The sequence below is a fragment of the Bombus vancouverensis genome, chromosome 1 (genome assembly GCF_051014615.1).
Source record: "Bombus vancouverensis nearcticus chromosome 1, iyBomVanc1_principal, whole genome shotgun sequence".
Lineage (NCBI taxonomy): Eukaryota > Metazoa > Arthropoda > Insecta > Hymenoptera > Apidae > Bombus > Bombus vancouverensis.
The window spans coordinates 16,623,935-16,644,461 of NC_134911.1; the positions used below are offsets into that span (position 1 = coordinate 16,623,935).

General features: G+C 45.8%; 1 protein-coding gene across 6 annotated transcripts in view; it reads left to right on the top strand.

The window, feature by feature from the left end:
* LOC117153556 (Krueppel-like factor 6) overlaps positions 1-20,527 on the top strand; it is a 276,239-nt gene that overhangs the window by 70,801 nt on the left and 184,911 nt on the right. The gene's annotated exons all lie outside the window — the stretch shown is intronic.

The window sequence follows — 20,527 nt, forward strand, 5'->3', positions numbered from 1 at the left end:
CCGAGTCTCGCGTTTACCCGACATCGTCGTCGTTGTCATTGTCGTCACTGATCGCTGACAGCCTTTTCGTTCGTGTTTTCGAAAGTGCGCGCGCCGGAAGAGATATATCGGCTGTTAGTCGATAGAAACTCGTTTTCCTCTCGGCGATGTATCGTGACGCGTTCCGCGAGCTCGTGTCGGCCGAACTGACGGGCCAAAAATGACGAGTCGAGCGGAAAGGAAAGGCGAACGGCGAAAAGCGCGCAACCGAGAGGCCGATGATCGATGCTCGGCCGATAGCTCGGCGTAGAACGCTCGTTTAATCGAGAGAAACCGTACGGTTGGCTCCGCGGAGGCTGAACTTCACTATCCGCTTCTAAATCAACGCGTCGCCCTGTCCAGATCGCGTATCTCCTGAGTTTCGCGTGGATTGCTGGAATCGTATCGATGTTAGCCCGAACGGGTGGCTGTTTTCCGCGTAATTACCCGCTTGAGTATCATTGAGTTGGAAATTTCAGCGACCGCGAGTTTCGCGTGCTACGAGGCGAGTATCCAGTCTACGAAGTCGTGGCACGATTCGACATTTTTATCATGCCGGTATGCAAATCGCGCGGAGCAGAAGTTAATACGGAGGCTACATGAAGCAGCAGCGGGGTCGGATAATTTGAATTTTTCCCGAGACCCGTATCTCTTTCGGTTCCGTTGAAACGCGCAGGCAGCCAAAGAGAGCCGTGGAAGGGTGTAAGTCGTGCGGGGGGTTATTAATCACCGTTCCTCAATAAAACTGCGCGCTCTCGCGAAAAATTAATAGTCCCGACAAAGGGTTAAACGTTACTTTGTTGGAACGTCTCCTTAATGCCTTCCGCATCTTTTTAATACCCCTCTCTCTGTAGCGTATAATAATAAATTACCCCGGTCGGTCGTAACGAAAGGTATTTATTTTACGAGATTCGCCGCTTTCAAAGCGGCAAACTGCTTTCATCGAGCTACTTTATCTGCCAATATTCTCGGTCACGCTAAATCCTCCAAGAAATTTGCTCGTTCTTCCTCTTGTACGTATTCTTTCTCTCTCCCCCTCTCTCTTTATTTTTGTATGTTACCACAAAGAAGACAAAGACGAACAAGGAGAAATATATCCGTAATTTTCATGCAACGCGAGTGCAAACAATAGAATTGAAACGGGGCATTGTGCTTACTGATCGCGCGACAGCGGGCGACGGAGATATGATTTTCACTCTTCGTTCTCCGGGCATAAACATACCCTGTGACCCGCTGCTTTCCTGATTTATTACACATATCGCGCCTTTGGAGGCGTGGCGTCGAGGCGGAACGAACCCCACGGCTAATTTATCGTTAAGTGTATGCGGATTTTCCTTTCGAGGCTCTTAACGTTGATGAACGATATCTACTTACCTATTACCGAACAAACGTCTTCGTCTATTCAAAGAACATCTAGTCCTTTACGCAATACAACGATACATTCAAGCTATTATATTAAAAATTAATAAATTCTTCTAAATTCAAGAACTTTGAATTGTCGCTTCATATTGGGAGACGATGCATATTCGTTAACCGTGACAATTAGACTGTGGATTTTTACCTTTAAATTTCCCATAAATGTTAAAAACGCTCGCACGCGAAGCATCGTTGTTTAGGACGAATCGAATGGCAAGCGTTCAGCGCATACGAAGTAGAAATCTTCGGTGATTAGAAATCAATAAAGGTCCCATGGACGTTAAAATAGAAGCTACGGGAGATTTCGCGGGACATAGCCATCCGATTTACGAAGCCAGGGGACTTATCGCGTATTATCCGACGGATTACCGTGTCGTTCTCCAACTTTTAGTTGGCCTCCCATTCCTAACCGCGGTAAAACTCGGTAAATGATGTCTGGAGAAAATTTAAGTGACTTCTCAGACCGCAGAAGAACGTGCCCGAATAACGAGGGTCACTTGGGATCGATGTGCTTGTACACGGTCCAAACTATACGGTTTTATCGCTTGGATTTAGGGAAATCCTGCTTTTAAGTATTTCGTTCAGTATTTATTTGAAGAAGTTGTGCGGCTTTGTCGATGTTGTGGTAGACCGCAACAGTTTACGGGTCGAGATCATAAAATCGATCAAGTGACAAAGTTTACGTGATCGTGGTATTGGGATGATCTGATTGACAGAAGCTTAAGGATCCGATACCTCCGTCAGATCCGCATGAAGCGATTTTACGGGTGGTTCAGGCAGTAGATCTTTTTAGTATCTTTTCTGGTTTGCTTGTGCCGTTAGTTAGAATCTTATAGAAAGCAAAACTTTAACTTTGTAAAAATGTTTTATGTTATTCATTTTAACGTTTGTGCACTGTCTCTGGAATTATTTTCGTTATACATAAGATACTAATTCTAGCTTTTTTCTTTGATAGAATTCCTTCTTTAATACCTTTCTGCTACTTTCTGCCGCTGAAATCCTTTTTTGATGCCTCGCAATACTTTTATCTTTTGCTTTATTGTCTTGGTGGAATTCTTTTTCTGATGCCTTCGTATCGTTTCTTATTGCTAAAATACCTTGGAATCTACCTTCTTTCCCAGAATCGCCCTATCTTATCAGAATTGCTTCTCCGAATATAAAAACTTTCCTAAGTCGCAATTTCGCTACAGTAACATATACCTGAGGAAAATATCGTCGAAAAAGAGTTCTTGGGGTGACAGATTATTTCCTATCGCTGATCTATGTTTCACGTTACCCATGAGAACAGTTGAAACTTTAAGGTAACCCTCGGATATACAAACCGTAGGAATGATTTTGAAGAAAATAAATCGTCATTGATGTGCACGTAATACCAGATTCCTCTTACCGATATCAAACGGCGATCAGGTACGAGTCGCCAAGTATTAAGACGATTTATAGGCGGATTATGAAGCAACGTTTCGTATCACGAACACGACTATATTCGACTCGGTCAAGTGAGCTTGGACCGAGTACTTACTTCTACCGCGAAGTAAATGTACCGATAAATTCTCTGAGAAAAATGGACATTTAAAGGTTTACGCGGTGGCGTTGCCTTATGAAAAATGGCGCAGCAGCCAGTTTCAATGGAACGACTCGATTGCTCGATCCGTATAGACCAACGCAGCAGATTCGTTTTTAGTCGATTGCTCTTCGAATTCGGAATTCGCTCGACTTGTCATACTGCACTCCTTTTCACGATAATTAATTGTTACCCTTTCATTCGTGGAACACGTGATAGCGATAAGATAATCGTGAGCTCTACGAATCCCAATGGCAATTGTTGAACGATCCAAAAGCGATTAAAGAAAAGTACAGAAAACAAAATATCGGACTCCCCTTCTCCACTAGCAACTTTAAAACACCCACTGACTTCGGACTTCTGTCTAAGCTCTAACTCGGGTAAAACCCTATGAAAATGTCTGTAAAACTTTAGTCTCAAAGATATCCACCGTTAGAGCAACGTTTCGAGGGAATCGATACTTGAATGAAATTTTGCTGTAATAAACTTTGATAGAAAATTCCTTAATAAGAAACGTGAAAGGTGCCAGCATATCGATCACTCGACCAAACTCTGCTGTAAATCGAATGGATGTTTACCTGATTAAAAGTGGTTGGTGAAAAGTCGTGTTGGTAATTCTTCGTTGCATCGATGTATTTTCGCATCTGGAGGATCTTCAACGAGGCAGAACCGAAGGCGAACTAATTAATCGCTTCTTCGTTCGGATCGTTGTGATATATTCGCGAAAAACGATTCGCCTATAGATCGAGCGAAGTCACTGCATATTCAACGGGGGGTTTGTTCTCAATGCGAGTCGGGGCCAGAGGCGATATTTTTTTAACCCGAACCGGTGACCTTGATACATGTAATTGCCCCGGAAGTCACCGTGACGACGCCGGGGCTGATTAACGCGACCATTATCGGACTCCGTTACCGGCGAAATCGATTTAGATGCGAATCTCTCTGGACACGGGCGCCGTTTCGAGTTCTCGACCTGATATCGGGAAGTGAACGAGTTCCACGGCCTCGTTAATTACCCAAGTTACCGCGAAACTTTTCTACGATTCCGATGGAAAGAGCTTCGGGGCTCTCTAATGGGTCTCGTAATGGTTTTACAGCGCGGCTAAAAGTGGAACGGGGCATCCGTGAGCGAGGTCGAGACAGCTTCGATTTTTGCACCTCGATAAATAACCTGCGGTCCTGCACGCGCTACACACGAACAGTCTGGAGACGTTAATCGAAAACTTCCAGCTGATACTACATACCGATTCGACCCGTGATCCCTTCCGATCGTTATTTGCAATTAACTGCTAGGAAAATCGCTCCTGGTCCGTAGTCCGAAACTACGATATCGATCGGAGGAAACTCGTAACACGGGAATTGCCTACCCCATATATGAATTTCTACGATCTTCTAGATCTTCTCGTAACAGGTCTGAGAATTCTTATTCTTGTTCCTATGCCATTACAAACCTTTATCGAATAACGAGTGTCACGAATAAAGAGTTGATACGAGAGTGGTGAGAATTTCGTCTCGATATATTACTTCTCTTTGTTATGCGATTTTATGATCGTGCGTGTAAAAGAAGATTTTATTTAGAGAGAAGAAACGAGTCTATCAAAATATTACTTCCACTACTACGACGTTACTAAAGGTTCTAGCAAAAGCTTTTCAGAAAATTCTACATTCCACGATATGTCTAAGCGAGTCGCGTGATAAGGTGGTCAAACAGTTAGATACGAGTAATTCCGCGTAAAGGCTACGGCGGTAAAGCGGCAGGAATATCAGATAGCTTTCGGTTGAAACACGCACGCGTTCCCGCTCGTAAAGGTAGTCATAAAGCTCGCACGATGGTATCGGCCTCAAGCTCCATAAAACGGGGTAATCGAATAAGACGGAATAAATTGAATCTTCCAGCCGGTGAAATTTTACAATTCTCTGATCGCCGCTGCGACGCGATATTTCCCTCGCAAGTTCAAGGTAAACTCTCCTGACGCTCTGCATGGCTTCTGGCACCAAGGTCACGGTCCGTTTGACCCATTTGCGAGCGACGACGCGACCGATCGTAATTCCTCTCGACCGCACGGTGCACGTTGGTCAGATTTACGGAAGGGTGGAAGCCACCCCCGTAGGAGGCTGCCTCCGTGGAAGCCGAACTGCCGTCCGTCTTCCTCTTAAGATACCACGGGATCGTAAAGTCGCTTAATCGGATGAGTCCCCGTAGGGGCGGAACGTAAGCCGAGAAATTGAAACGCTCGTAAAGTCGTAATTCCGGAGGCGAGCTCGGCCCGCTAAAGCAAGCCTTGTTTGCGCGCCTCCTCTTACCTCGTGCCTTCGTGGTTTGTTTCGGCGCCGAAGTGTATTAGAATTCGCATGGAGACCGCATAATCTCTTCAAAGAAGCATTTGCTGGATTTTACATGTCGATGGTATCTTGCATTTATCCATTACCGATACTTTTTTCAGCGTATATTATTTGGGATAAGTGCAGTAGTGCAGCGTATTTTCTTCTGTAATCTTTTAAATACGGGTACATTTTCATAATTTATTCTCTCCAAACGCGATCAATTAATTCTGATCGTGTTAAAACTGATCGTCTCTGTTCTCGCCAATTTTTGCAACTGACCTCACAAAATGATCTTTTTCGATTGCTTTGTACATACGTAAGATAGACAAGCGTGATAAGCAATAAATATAGGTGTTCCTCGATAACGAATTTACAGGTAAAGTCTTGATTCACGACCGGATAACGCAACGTTATCGTACGTTCTTTGTCCGATTCTCAAACTTGTTCGCAAACGCACGAGGAACGAAGTGCTAAACCGCGCGGGACAGTTTGCATCAAAGTTTAATAAAGTTTACGGAACACGTCGTATGCAGGTCGTGTATACGGAAAGCATCGTCATTACCGCGAAAGAAGGCGCATAATCGATCGCGTTGATCGACAGAGTCGAGAAGAGCTTTCAACCGAGCTATCTTCGCTACTCCGTGGAAGAGGTTCGCTCGTACGGCAACGCGCTCTCGCTATCTTCCGATAAACAATGTCAAGCATCTTATTCCACGTCGAGATGCCGCTTTTACATCGCACTCGTTAAGAGGGACTTTTTAACAAGGTAGCTCGGAACCGTGGCTCGTTGCTTTTTTGTCGCGCCACACCGTTGTAAGTTTCTTCAGCCCGTGCCTCCACCCCTACGCCTTCTCTCTGTCTGTGGACGTCGCGTATTTTACCCGGGTTTCGTTTTGATAACCTTATCCGCTCGACGGATGCCCTTTGTAATAAACCGATTAAAAACTCCGCGAGCGCGGTACAAGGTAGAGTATTACGATACGCTCGAGGTTCGTTATAGTGCTTAAATTTTATGCAAAAGAGTTGCGCTGCACTAGTCGATGTCGGGTCGTGTGTCTGTATTTCGCGCCAACTTCAAAAGTTTCGGAAGCATGATCTCGTCGGGCATGAGCGCGCGAAGCCAGCTCGGTGCGTTTATCTGGTAATTAATTCGTAAGTATTACGAGCGTTATCGTTACGGCAGTTTAATTACGCGCTTCCGCCTCACCGGTGCGGCAGCTCCTAATTATGACGAACGACGCAATAAACAATATCAGATTTGCCGTCAACGCGTGACGTTTTATTGCAGTCTGTCCCGTGTTACGATGCAATTAATGGTCCGTCCTCGTTGCAATGTAAACGCTACGAATCGTTACGCCTCGCCTTTGCCCGGGATTAAATAGCATCCGCGACGACGCTTCTCGAGCTTCGGTGCTCCGATCGACCAGGTGTGCTGCGTACCTATAGCATCAGGTGCGTTTGACAGGTGCGTCATTAAGATATGGGGTAGGGTACAGGGAAGCGGCTGAAATGGGTGCCGGTTCGAACAAAAGAACGCACCGGTCGAACCGGGGTGAGTTAAAACGGGACTCAATTGCGTCGTCAATCTTTGACTTGATTGACGTCTTTCGTTATATTGTAACGGTATACTTGTTTAAGGACGTAAAAGTAGGCGTACGAAAGATTAACAGAGAGAATTTTAGCAGAAAGGATCGTAAAAGCTAGATTCAAAGCTAGTAGATATATCTCGATAGATTTAAGAGCAATTCGAACAGGAGACGCATTTAATTTTACGTCACGAGTAATGTCACTCACCGAGCACCCTTTAATATCTGATGCAGAACGAAAGTGCATGTCCATCGTTGATGATGCACTACAGCCTCGTAGATATCGCGTCGGATAGACGAGAGGAGTGTAGAATGAAGCCAGAGCTCAGAGGATACAGGGCGAGAAAAGCGTAGAGATAGTAGGGGAACGGTCCAGTCAGTCACTCGGACATTCACAATATGGATTTCCCTTTGGTGTAATCGCAACGTGGAAGCCCCTTGTTTCTGTGCCCCCAGCGAGAGTTCCGTCGTGCTCCCCTCCTCCTTTGACAGCCACCCCCGCACGATCCGACAGACTCTCGCCCCATATTCTCTGTCTAATTTGCCAACCTAAGCCGTCGGGACTGGTCGGACGGTAGCTCAACTTCATTATTCTCCCATTGTATCAGCACCCCCGCGGACATAAATCATGGAGGGTCCGGCGTCCCTCGACCCGTCGCCAACCAGGGATTTAGTTTGATTCTCGTCCCTGAAATTCCGTTGTAACCACCCCCTCCGCGACGATACCGCCACCAACGACCGATTTCTACTCCAATTTCCGCTTTTTCGGCCACTTATGGCCACTGACGGATAACTTGTCCTCGGGCGGTTTAACTTGCATCCGTTCGCCCGTTAACCTTCAATATGTACCCTCTCTCCTTTTCTCTCTCTCTCTCTCTCTCTCTCTCTCTGTCATCCTTTCGTACAAATCGGTATAGCTTTGTGATATTTTCTAGATTGTACATCCTGTCTTCGATGTTTCTAAACTGTGCATCGCGTTTGCATCATGCACTTCAAACTAGAGTCTATAGTAGAACATTGACTTCGATGACCCATTCCCCTTTCGAAGAAAAACTATATTTCGCCCCACTTCCCACATTCGCTTTCTACGCATTAATCCACATCAACACATGAACCATAACTTACAAAATAGTTCTATGCTGTAATTCTGTAAAAAAATCTACGCTTTTTCTGTCTGTCCTCTATCGTACGAAGAATCAAAATAACGAAACAAGCATCATTGTTTGCAAGAATTTTCGAACATAATCGAGCATTACTATTAAAAGCAGACAGCGTGCGATCAACTAGCCGATACCAGACGCATCGCATTATTTATTTATCAAACAGCCGCGTCTACATCGTTGGAAACGCGGAGCTCTAACCGGAGGCCGTTTAACCGCAGATTGAACGGGGTTATAAGCGTATAGGCTAGTCGGTAAGAGGGTGAAAATCGATATTGATTCCATGCAAAGACGTAGAACCATCGGAAGAGAGAAGGGGGTGTTGTGTGGCGAGCATTGTTAAGACTCGACTCGAGGCGCGCGAAACTTATAGCCGGCGATCAAATTTAACACGTGTAATAACATTGTACCGTTAATGCCGGCGGATTATATTACACACTTAAGCGTAACTTGCGCCGCTACGCGTAATTATGTCCAGGCCCCTGGCATCGCGAGGGAACGCGCACCGCGTGTACTAAGATTCACTGTTATTGACCGTTCGTGCGTTATAATCATGACCCTTGTAGGAGAACCTTCGTAACGTAGCTCGATGGAGGTATTATACAGCTGCAAGGAAAAAGAACTGTACGAAAGACGCGCGCGATAGATGAAAAGCGATAAAATATTAGCGAGCCTCTCATCTCGATTGAATTTTGATGTCTTATCGGTCGTTATTCATTGCTTCTCTAGATACTCGAAACGACGGCACTAAAACAGTCATTTAATAAGAAATATGACTGGAACTATTTTGTTTGTTGCGGATCTAGCGAAAGAGGATTTTCTTCTATCCGAGAAACTCGATGATATCTTGTAAAAATGGAAATTTCGCTGGGGAGGCGATGCACGAAATCAAATGACTCGTAAACGTCCACGATCATCGTAGCACTCTCGAGTTTTTGCGAAACGTAATGGCCAGCGTAGAGAAAATCCTATTGCGACAAATGGTGGACGAATCGCAGGATCTCAGATTTGATAGTGACAGCGAAATAAAATATAGACGGTGGTTGGAGAATTGATAGGGGATGGACGAAGCTGCATTAGGGCGTAGACCAAGCGAAGAGCTGTCTTGGAGGGATAAAAATGGGCGATTCGTTCAAGTATGTTGCCTCGAAATGCACGCAATCTCCTATGGAGATTTCGAGTCTCGAATAAGATTTATACTCGACAAAATACAACTCGTCGAGAAGAAACAGTTTTGGTATTTGATGCATGAAAAATCGCGTTCCTCTGTATTGAATTCGTGTGCGCTTGAAAGCGACAGCGAGGGGCCTTTTAATCGGCACAGTCGGTTGTCCACTTAATAAACTCTTCGTTTTCATCGCGGACGCATAATTTAGTCGGCGCGAATCTGCGTTGATGACACATTAATATCGAAAATTACGCGTCGACGCAACAGGCGCGCGAGCGAGGGGTGAATTCCAACCGAGAACGGGATGAAAAGATTCATTTACGCAGCTTATTACACCGGTTGCACCTGGTGTTGTTTGTCCATGGCATTTTTTCCTCATTCAGCCAGCGAACGCGCGGCTGTTTAATGAACTTAAGTTGGATTATCCACGTGCGAACGGTAAACTCGTGACGCGACGAACGAACGACCCCCGCGTTTTTCGCGTTTGCGGTTTTCCTCGGCGTTTTAACTTTTCGTTGAGAGCACTTTTTGTTCTGTTCGTTCATTCCCGACCATTTACACAAAACTCGATCCTTCCAGAAGATTCTACTTCGTTTAATCTCGCGTTTCGCGGCTTCTCTTCTTTTTCCTTCCTTTCTTTCTTTTTTTTTTTTCTCTCTCGTCGATACGGTAAATAACAGCGTTAAGACCGGCCATTTAGCGGGATCCCGATGATGTAGAGGTCGTCGGGAGACGTACGAATTTGTCGCTGTGGAAAATGGACGACGCGGTGGAAACAATTTATTATAGAGAACCGATAGATCCCGGTCCGATAGCGAAGTTTGCTTCTATAAAGTTGGCCGTGCCACGAGTATCGATGGTAAGTTGAGAGAAAGCTATTGCACGGACCGAACTCTCGATCATCTTCCCGTTAAAATACTGAAACAGATCCGAACTTGGAGCGGTGCTACCGCCACGTTCTCGATAAACTACCCTCTCCCGTGTACGTCACCGCTTTGACTCTTTCTCCCAATCTACCTGTTCGATCGCTGCATGTATTTATTCACAATGCATTGCTCCAGGCATTACACGAACCGTAATCGCATTACGTCGCGCGATTTAGAATTTCTACAACTGATATAAATTTTCGAACAATACGACATTACTGAACGATGAAGAGCGAAAAGCTATAGCGAGATATAGAAAATGAAACTCGCGAAAACAAGCATTGCTGAAACAATCGCAGAAAGTGGATTGGAAGTAGATCTGAATCTAGTGAAAGTTTCATTGGATTGTTTTATTCGATTCATTCATCTAAATTATTCCTCTTTCGAAATTACAAATTAGATATTTATCGAAGATAGAAATTACATATACGGAAAATAAATCTCAGCTCGACGTCTTTCAAAAATATACGAACGATCCTCTAATTCGAACATTGAATTCAGATGCAGAATCGAAATCTCACGATCGAGAATTAACGATCCCGGAGCTCTAATTCCAGCAAGCGTTTCCATCGTATCGTTGGAAATAATCTCGGAGCCTGGAACGATCGGTCTCGAGCCCTTTATTGGAGTCAATAGTGACCGACCGTACCATATATCAGGCAACGTCAGTAATAGGTTGGCTATTGGTATCGGCACCCGGCTACGAATATGTACCTTAAATCGCATCTCCCCGTACGACAGTTTATTATCGGTAAATCCGTCCGAATCTAATGCTCTTCTGACACCGTTACACGCGCGGCACGAGCAAATATCGTTTCCACATACATGAACATCGAATACAAGGATACACACAAGGATGACCAATCTCCGCAGTTCGTTGTCAGATCACGCGCGATGCCGTGGAGCTCGGCTATATGCAACACGCTTGGACACTCGTCGTATGAACGAGAAGCTGCATACAGAAGGACGAGGCCACGCGTCGCGTGGATATTCAGTCGGTTTTACGACCGAGCTCCTAGATCCAAGCGGAACCCGTGTCGTGGATTTACACCATGTTTACATGATTTAGCAGTCTCCCCGGCGCGCGCTGGGTTACCGTCTCCGAGTACTTGGTCGAAGGTTTCGCTCGCGCGCATGCTGAGACCAGTGGTTCACTCGCACCGCGAGGTTACGTCGTCCTCGTCGACAGGAAACGTCGTGTCTACAAAGTTTCCCTGCCTCCGTGTTAGCCGTCTCTGTCTTCTCTCTATTCTCTGTCTGCGTCGTCGTCGACGTCAACGACATCGGTGTCCTTCGTGCAGCGTCTCCTTTCGAGGCTGCCTAACCCTTACTCCTCATCGGCTGTTTCTTCTTCTCTGTTCTTCGTGTACTTACGCCGTATGTTGGGTTGCGTCTCGATCGGTTCGCCGGTGTAGCTCTCCGGGACGGAGCTTTTGGTCCTCGTTTCCATGGAGACGCCGTGACGAGCGAGCAACACGGACAGAGGAAGAAAAGGTGGCTAGTGAAGAAGAGGAAGGGCGGTAAGGAAGATGGCGTGAAAGGGAAAAAGACGGGAACAACGGTTACACCGGCGTGTTCCAAGTTCGTCCTTACCGGGAGAGAAAGGAGAGCTTCTCTGGCTCGAATTCTATTGCGCGAACAATACGCTCACGGTAATGCTCGTTCGGCTTTGATTCATTGCGCCCCGCGAGAACGGGGATGAGCACGAAGCTCCGGATAGAACAGTGATGCGCTCCGTAGACCTGGTAAGTTTGCCAGGATTCTATGAATGACCGTACGTCTCGCGTCTTCGAACGTCGTTTTTCTCCTTTCCTTTTTTATTTCACCTAACGGAAATGAAAGCTTCCTGAAAACCTGCTCTTTGATTGACCTGGCAGCTTCTGTTCTTATTTTTCCCTGGTTGGTCCCAGCAAGATAGATGGACGACAAATTTTGTTGCTCGAGGAAGTCAAACTCACCTTTAATCTTTTTTTATCAGCTATGTTCAGCTGAATTTGTTAATCACATCATTGATAAGATTTTGAAATGTTTCGAGTTATCTCTTTTTGAAATATCAATTAAACGTTCTGGAAGTTGTTGTTGGATATTCACCCTCGTAAATGAATTGTTGTTGTAACTTGTTATAGAATTCCTCCATCAAATGCAGCCGAAACAAGTTTCCCTATATATATTAAAGGTCGGAGGTTATAAATCCGAAAGGTCAACACTATACACTGTTCAACATAATTTCTTAGAATGTTATTTCATTGCATCTACAGACTATTTACCGATCTAAATGAAACTTTACAGGTCGTATTTTTATTGCAATATGTTCTCGCTGACATTTGCGTGACGTTAAAATTTCTTATCGACTAATTTACGCTACGCATCTTGAATTTTGATCTACTTTCAACTTGCGGCCTAAAATTTCCTCAAATTTCTATACTTTCGTTCAATTAGACTCGCCATACTTCTTTTATGCACTCGAAACGTTTACCCTGAGAAGGTTGCGTCTTACGTTCCCTCCCGCGCCCCTTCTTTCGTGGATTACGCTTGCCAAAGTGGGATTGCATTAAAGCCGCGACGCGGCGGGTTCCCGCGGGAATTTGAAAGTATGGATTACGCTTGCACGCGTGCGCGCGCATATTTTAGCGGACCGCGCGCGCACCGGGATGAACGAGCGACGAAAGAACTAGTGATCAGCCGAAGGCCGAAATAACCGGGGCCGAGACAATTGATAATATCTATGGTTGGATCATAGCTGTTGAATTTCATAGAACTTAATTCAAAGGGGATGCTTTCCGTTCCCCGATCATATTCGTAGGAATCGATGAAATTCGCCCCTCGCTTCGTGCCTCGATCGATTCTTCGAATGTTGGTTTAATTTAAAAAAATGATGCCTTTACAAGAGGAATAACCACTTAGAAAAACGAAACGTACTCTGCCAGAGAAATAGCTTTGTAATACGCACTGGAATATGAGTGGCAGATTCCGACTCATACGAGATATACCGTTATGTCCATGGCACAATTCGTATCGCTTGGTCCGCGTATCTTTTCATCTGAGAACGCGGATCTCGACAAGAACCTTGATTGCGAAGGTCTATTCCTAAGCATGACGGTATCACCGGTCCTCGTAAAGCATATAACTACGATTTTCATCTTTACTTCGCTTCCCTACAATTTCCATCCATAATCGGATGAATACCTAACGAGTCTATTACCGACATGTGGCTCCGTAACCGTGCTCGAGCTTGGGAAATCTCACTGATGCAAGGCATCTTACCAATTTTTCCTGCTCGAGGTAACCCATCAACCAAACGCGAAGCTTAATCCAAGATAACTCACGCTCTGCACGTTCGAAGCTTTGAAAACTCTAGAACGACTAACGCCACTCCAGGACTGATAAATCTTCCGCTAGATACCCATTCTCGACGGGAACAAAAGGATTCTCCAGGACTCGCGACTAAATCGTTTCCTTTCCACGACGATTGCTCTATCAACCGACCTACTTAGAGGCATCGACGGATTCCGACTCCCCGTTCGTAATATTCAAAGAACGCCACCCTTCTCCGCCGCTAATCCGAAGATTCCGAAACGATCGAGCTCGCAGAATGTTCGATCGGAGCATTCGGAGAAACTGCTATTCGTCGAAGATTTCTCCACGGCGGCCGGCACGCGAGCAAGGTCGAAAAGAGGCCAGACTGGTGAATGGATGGACTGTGGAAGTATTTCCTAATGACTGGCCGGGGGTTGGTGCGGCGGTCGGTCTCTCTCGACTGATGGTAGAAGGGGCCGTCAGAAACGGCGGTCGATATGCCGACGTACTAATGACCCGTACGGAGTCGGGCCAACAGACTGCTGGCTAGACGCGATGGCACCACTAGCGGCGGTTTTCGCTCAATTATAAATTGAATTACTTGCCGGTTCTGTGAAAATAGCCACGGTTATGTGCCATAAAAGGGGAAACCGACTGGGCGAACTGGATGATGGCACGGGAGAAACGGGGCTCATTCCGAACCAAAAGCATTCTCCCTCTCTCTTTCTCTCTCACTCTCACTCTCTTTATCTCGGTCCCTGTCGTCCCCTTCTCTGTATCGTCTTTCCTCCTTTTCTTTCTGTATTATTCGACTAACGACCGTGAAAATGTATCTGATCACTTGACCGCGTCGACTTCCGGAATTTTCCAAGGATCACGTTGACGTCGAATCGAGAACACGGAAAGAGGACGACGAATGGAACGCCGGGCTTGAAGGAACTCTGATTGGCCAGCAATGATTAAGGGTCATCGTCTGTCCGCGCTGTCATTAAGGTAATTGGAGGCTAATCGCCGCAGGAATTAACAGCGACAACAGTGCGTGTCGTGTGATGTCGCATTTTCGCTGAAACTTTGTGGTGAACGTGTATTGCACGTTTCACAGTGTATGTCGCGTTCTTTCATGGAGGATCACGTCGGAGACACGTCAACGTTCGTTTAACCAGGTTTCACGCAAGCCTCCGGAGACACGAACTTTTCCACCGACAATCGTTATTTTTATCACCGAAACTGTACCGCGAACCGACGACACGCGACGTTAAATAATAGCAGTTAGCCGACTAACGCGGTCACAGCGAACAAAGTTGTCACTGGAAACAGTATCCCGCATCGAGAAGCGACTATGCTTGCTTTATTAACTTAGCAGACCTCGTTACGTGGCGACGCTATTAGCCAGGCTAATCCGCAGGGTGTGATTTATTTGCCGGAAGTCTAACCTCTTGCTCTCTATTGCTTCCTTCGTCTTTATCTACCTCGTGCACTGTCATAGTGCGTGCATATAACGAACGATGAATCGACGATCGATCGTAGACGATCTTCGTTAGCTACTTTAACGACTGGTACTTATCGAGTCACGTCGAACACTCGGTCGATATTTCTCTTGGCTATTTACCAACCACTACAGACCATTCCAACGATTAGCTCGAGGCAAATTCCATTCGCATACACGACTGACAAAGAAAGTATACAACGCAAAGACTTGGTCGATCGTAGTCGATGCTTACGCAGTCGACGTAACACGATTGAAAATTCGGTCCCTCGTCGAGCGTGTCGATTTGCATTCGACCAATCAATCTCTGTAAAGAAAAACACTGCAGGACAAACGCGCTAACACGGCCTGTGTTTACGAGTTCGTTGGACTGGCGTAGAAAGCACGCGCCGCACGGAAAGTTCGACGATCTGGGATATCAAAAAGCAACGCCGGTCCCGATACAAATAACCAGGGTGCAGGATCGTTCATTACGCGACCATGCAAATAGCCCGGAATTCCGTGACGAGTTTCCGCGTTCACGAGAGTTCCCTACGCTTCTCCTTCCACTAACTTTTCTTAATTTGTATCGTCAAATATTTTCACGAGAAATTCCGGGGTGCATCTGCTGGAGGAGCGTAGCGAAAGACGCGAGAACTTGGGAAACCTCGCGGCGTTTCCGGCACCGTTCGAACGAAATAAAGTGTTTTGAGTATGCACCAGGACGCGGAGAGCAATTTCCCCGAGTTGTCTTCCTCTTTTCCCTCTAACCGTTCCAACGTGAATCTCGAGGCACTAATTCCTGCGCGAATCGTACTCTGATCGCCGCTTTAATCCCAGCAGCGTGAGCTTCGATCCGTTCCAACGACGTATGAAGTGCTATTTGGCTCGGCCGTACCGAGAGAGAGCATCATCATCCCCCTTTTCTCGATCCGCCAGCCTCTCCGTCGATACCGTACGTACGGCCCCTCGTCTCCACGTAATCCACGGAAATGGGCACGGTGTCGATGGGATTCGTATTTGCGTTACGCCGACGGAAACGCGGAAAGTAACGCCATTTCGTAATTTCCGGTAAGCGAGAAAAGCCAGCCGTCTGCGAGTCGGTGGTGCGCTGCTACCGATCGGATACGACCACGCTCGATGCCCGCACTCCGGTGTACGGGGTGTCAAAATTCTCTACACCTTGGGACCTCTGACATTTCGGTACCAGCTTCTCATAAAATGTCGCGGAGAACTGAATTTGCGATTTTGGGTGGAACTGTTCGTGATAGGTAAAACTTGAATTTTTATAAAATTTGTAACTTCTGAATACGACGTGTCCGCATCTCTTTCAGAGAACAAATTACTCAGTTTCTGTGCGTTTTTACTATCAATGGCTGTGTTTGTGGAAGTTCATTGAGAAGATATTATGTATACGTGCTATTTTTATTTCGAACGTCTTATCCATACATTTATCCATACATTGAAATCTTGAAGACAGGCGATCACTCTAAAACTCCCACAGCCCAGACCTTTCCTAACGCCTGCAGTCGACAAATCCTTTCTCAACATCTTCGTATCTACGCGCTCCCCATCTTCTTCCCTCAAACAGGAGATACAAGACCGATAAGATTCACGCAAAATTCGCCGAGCACTCGGTATATACGCGAGCACGCAGGCTAATCCATGTGTTTGATCCATCTGGCTACCTACCAACCTACCGACCTAGCTTCCTCCTCACAGTCGGTGCTGGATATTCCGGAAATGACGTCACGCTCATTGTAACATCCCGTATAACGTGAGCACAGCCGTAGCGAGACGCTCTCTTTCGTGTCCCACGGATCGAGACCGTGTTTGCAACCACGTCGAGTGAAAGAGAGAGAAAGAGAGAGAGAGAGAGAAGGAGGGACGAGCTGTTGCGTGCTCCGTGCGTGGGTGTGCGAACACGTCAAGTCGGTACGCGGCGTACCGTGTAAATACCTAGCTGGCAGCGGCCGAGTCTGAGTCTGAGTCTGTCTGCGTGCATGGATGCACCGAGAAAAGTGGTTGCAACGGCATATATGCATGTATACGATCAAGACGATTTCCATCGCGCCGTTTCAACGATCCGCCTGCGCTTCCTGGCGGACACCAACGCGAAGCTACGTAATCTAATCGTAACGGTGGAGTGTCTTTAATTTCGACCTCGTGCCGTGCATCCTGTGTCCCCTTTCACGCGGAATCGATATGTTTGCTCTTTCAACGAGAAGCTTCGATACGATAGAAGCGAATAAAGTTCTCAGTTGACGTTTTCTACATCGATATTCGTACGCGTGTGAAATGTTCGTTTTAAGGTACCTACCTACATAACAGCGATAGACCTGAGTACCGTAATATTGATGTTAGAGAGGAATTCCAAAGATAGCTTGTGTTCGATCACTAAAAAAAATACACATTTCCGATTAAGGAGTAGGAAGACAAGCACTGAAACACGCTTGTGTATACGCTTTAAAAGCGGTTCAGTAGGATTATTTGTGCCCATCTGCTGCGCAGACCGTTTCGAGCATCTCTTCGACAAAGCAATGGCTTTTCATTAAGGCCGCCCGCATTTCCGACGATTCGCGAACTCGTCGAAAAATCCGTGCGACACCGAACGCTCGTAGATTTTACTGTCGATTCGTAAAAACAACGTGTAACGCGCCTAGCGTCGTTTATTACAGTGACGAAAAAGAGTGCGACGAAACGTCGAACAGGGTGTCGTTATCGGTTTGAACGGGCCACAGTCGGCTCGAAAACAAAGCCGTAACGAGGGAGTGAATTTAGCGAGCGAAAGTCGAGTCGCAACGCGGCCTCGACTGTTCGCATCCCGCAATTAGAGACACGTGGGCGTGAGGACGCATCACGTTCACGCATCGCGCGGCTTGCACGCTTAAGCTGTATCGAGGTTGCTCGCACGTTTCACGGGGGTTACGTAAACGATCGTAAAGGCTGTCGACGATGATCGCTTTCAACGTTCGCCACGTTTGCAAACCTGACATCGAACAGATGTTCTCGATTCGTGAACGCTGTGTGTCGTGATCGAGCTAAGGAGATACTGGGAAGGGAAGTTTGCTCGCTTGTCGGAGGCGACGTAACACGTATCCTCGCTTGATACGGTAATTATAATTAACAAAGGAATAGCCACGAATAGTTGTGAGTAATCGTGACCCCGTAACTAAGTCAGAATCTTTCGTTAATTCAACTCTTTGTACAGTACTTTCCTCTCTGACTTCGGTCTATGATTGTTATTAAGCGTTTATTAATAAGCGTTTCGATAACCAGGTTCATTGTTGTTCTTAGATAATTTCGTCTATCATACGAATGATTGAATTGTACCATCTGTGTTTATGCTAAGACCCACATATACGTTATACGTATTTAGATCAACCAGAAATGTGCTTTAACAAAGTTTCAAATTGACGATTCATTTTTCATTCTGTCATTCTCTCTTTATCATTCTCCTTACATCAACAAATTACAGCTGAAGGACATTCGCCGATTCAAATATTTCAAAGCTTCAATGTCACGACTGTAACCTTGAAACAAGAACAACAAGAAGATGTCGTTGCTGCGAAGTACGTCACAGCACGTCGCGAAGTCGCGCACAAGTTAGTGAAATATACGTGAGATTTTGTTGGCGGAGCGCGTGATTCATCGCGCAAGCACGCGTCGGCATTAGCATTCATCACAGTCGGAAACAAAAATATAGATTATTGGCTATCGGTGGCTCGCGAGGACTTTGTAACCACGGTCATAAATATTTCCCGGTTGCCACGCCATTGATTGGCCATGCTCGCGCCGCGCATCCGTTGACCGATAACTCACATTATGTCACGTCGTAGCCAGTAATCGACGAACAAACAGCGATCGTTACCTTTCGACAGCGTCGCGGCTGTTATGAATGGTGCGTTCTCGTCGAAAGGAGCCGCCATCATTCGCGATCACGATCTCGAGAAAATTCCTGTGTGGATGAGGAGCGTGAAGGCACGATGGTCGTCGTTTCTTTTACAGAGTGATTCTAAAGTAAGAAACCATTGTGAAATATCTGAACATAGGTTAAGATCGTAACTAAGGATCAGAGAAAGACACAAGAAATCCATTTTTGTTAGTTTCCCAATTTTCATTCCGTTATTTTGATATAAAATAATAAAAGGAGAAAATAGCCTGGTAGATTCGAAGATATAAGCTTGCAAACATGCGTTGCAATTTTCAATAAGAATTGAAAAATATGACGTTCGTTTTTATATATTGTTATTGTATGTAATAATACAATAGCTAATGACAGAAAGAAAACACATAAGGAAGTTTGAAAACTTGTTACCCGACTTTAGGAACGACCAGTACGCTGTGCGATCTAGTCGCAGCAGCTCCCGGTCGCCGTGCTGAGATATTCCGTCGACGTACGGGTGATTGATTAATAAATATTAAACGGTGGTATTGAGGTAGCTCATATTCTGGCTCGTCCATCAGCCGGTTTATGGCTCAGAAGCCGTTAGAGCGACGATCAAGTTTCGAGTCGTAAAAGTCGCTGACGTGATGTCTAAAGCTTTCCTAATCGGAGAACGGATTCTCACGTGACTCTCCTATAGTCAATTGAGTCTCTCAGACTATCGATCCATTTTGCTTCCTAATAAATTTCATAAAAAGAGCTGTACACATCGACGTGAAATCATAAAACGCATATATAGCATGAAACAAAGAAATTGTAAGATCTCCAAGCCTGAAACGCTTCAGTTCATGTCTATGAAATGCCGAATAATAAATATACCTCTTTCCTCTCCTAATTGCAACCCTAACTATCAGATCCATACTTATTCTATAGAAAAATTTTTACCTTTTCCTCTCCACAAAATTAACAAATCGATTCGAAGAACGTAGCATAATTAGAATCCATCTGTAACTACACTCTGACTACTCGCACTAGAACAGAACTGTAGATGTATATCCGACCTAATGTTCATCTCCAAAATTATAAATGATTACATCGACTATCCTGACATTCCCTTATGAAGCCTCATACTCCATTCTACTCTTTTCTCGTGTACATATCCTGCTTTGTGTTTGCATTTCACTATAGCAAAGAGTGTGGCATCTATAATAAATATTATTATCACTATTAGAATTTCTTCAACGACGAAGGAACGATGCGCATTCAGCGAGAACACACGAGTTAGCCATTTACAAGCATCTCGAACTGCAATCTCCGGCATATTCAGTCTCCTCGAATCGGCAGTAGATAGATTTCGACGCGAATGCCACGAGTACTCGATGCTTTCCTCCTTCGCTAGACGACATAGCGGAGACACTCGAGAAAAAGTCGAAAGAACGCGTATCGATTTCGTTGCGGTAAGGAACTGCGTGTACGACGACGACGATGACGATGACGGCGACGTACACCGCGTACACGTTTGCATGCGACCTGATCGGGCACTCGCGCGTAAGTACGCGAAGCGTGCATATGGAAAAGCGCCGGGAGGTCGGCACAGCTACTTAGGTGCACGCGAGAGCCGGCTTCGCCTGGATTAAGATCGTCAAGTGCCGGAAAGAAAACGGGCTGAGAAACCGCGTCACGGATCTGGGTTACGGAATACGCGGCGCCGGTGATCAC